The sequence below is a fragment of the Arachis duranensis genome, chromosome 8 (assembly GCF_000817695.3).
Source record: "Arachis duranensis cultivar V14167 chromosome 8, aradu.V14167.gnm2.J7QH, whole genome shotgun sequence".
Classification (NCBI taxonomy): domain Eukaryota; kingdom Viridiplantae; phylum Streptophyta; class Magnoliopsida; order Fabales; family Fabaceae; genus Arachis; species Arachis duranensis.
In genome coordinates, this window is record NC_029779.3 from 11499273 (window position 1) to 11500823 (window position 1551).

The window sequence follows — 1551 nt, forward strand, 5'->3', positions numbered from 1 at the left end:
GGATATGCATGAGAGATATATGATGTTTTCTGGAAATTGTGATTATATGAACATATATCCATCAATCCATGACACTGCTCATTATTATTTCTTAATATAAATGTATTGTTTTTTATTTAATTTTAATTATATTATTATCCTCTCTCAATTTTAAAATATTATTGTGACATTGCCTACTAAATACGGTTTTCTATTTAAATTAATAAAAAATGTATTTTTTACTTAAATATGTAAATTATCAAATATTTATTCATATAAATTATGTAACGTATTTTAAGTATTAAGACTCATATATACATGTCAGGCTATATATAGAATACAGTTAAAATGTTTATTCATTTGAGAGATTTTATAAATTTTAAAAAATTTGTCACACCTTTAGTTTAGTACAAAAATTAAACTATATAGTTTGCTGTAATTACGTGTGCTTAAGAAGTATTAACAGACAAAATACGATGTGGAACGTAATCGAGGCATTAGATTTTGGAGGTTGATTTGTCTATGGAGAGAAAAAACATGTAAAAGAAGAAAAAATGTGTGATTTACGTGTAAGTTGTGGAATAATTTTTGTTAGTTTATCAATTTAATTACCAAAATAACTTAATCACTTACATTACTGTACTTCGAAATTAATAAGACATTAACATAAATTTATAAATTAAAAATACACATACAACATATCAAAGGTGATAAAATAGATCGAACTCACCAAATTTCCAAAAAAGGTAGATTAGACTATGATTTAGAACCTGCACGGCCAAATGCAGGGGTTTTTTGAGAAAAGAGATGGATTAAATTCTGAACCAAATGTTATTTATTTATTTTTATTTTAATAAAACAGTAATTAATTTTACAAAATTAATAATTATATAATTTTTAAATATATATTTTTTATTTTTTTATTAATTTTATTAATTTTATTTTATTTTACACTTTCATATATATATATTCAATTTATGTGAGTTATTTTTTAAAATAAAAATAATTTTATTGACAGATATTATTTTAAAATGTTAGATCTATTTGTCTAGCGCATTATTATTATTACAAAATTAATGAATTCATGAGCCATGATCTGGAGTACAAATTAACTATTAATCTACCATAAAATAGGATGAACTAGCATTTTGACTCGTATTATTTTTAGGACGAATATTGACAGGACAAGACAAAGCGAAACAACTTAATTACTCAACCTACAACATATAAATATTATATAATCAAATTTTAAAAATGAATATGATGTAAATATTGTATTGTTTTTACCCAAACATATTTTTTGTAAAGTAATTATGATGTCGATATCAATTACTTTCATTATATTTGTTACATTATTCAAAAGAGAGATTATTCTAATTCTACATTTAAATAGAATCAATAGTAAATTCCACCAACCTTTTAAAAAGGTTAGACTATATGACATGTATTTAGATCTACTACTGCACGTAAAAATATCTACCAGCTCACCTTCTCTATCTGAGATTATTAGATATATTTAAAACTTTCTAGATACTTTTTTTCTTTTTGTATTTTTATTATCAATTGTATGTG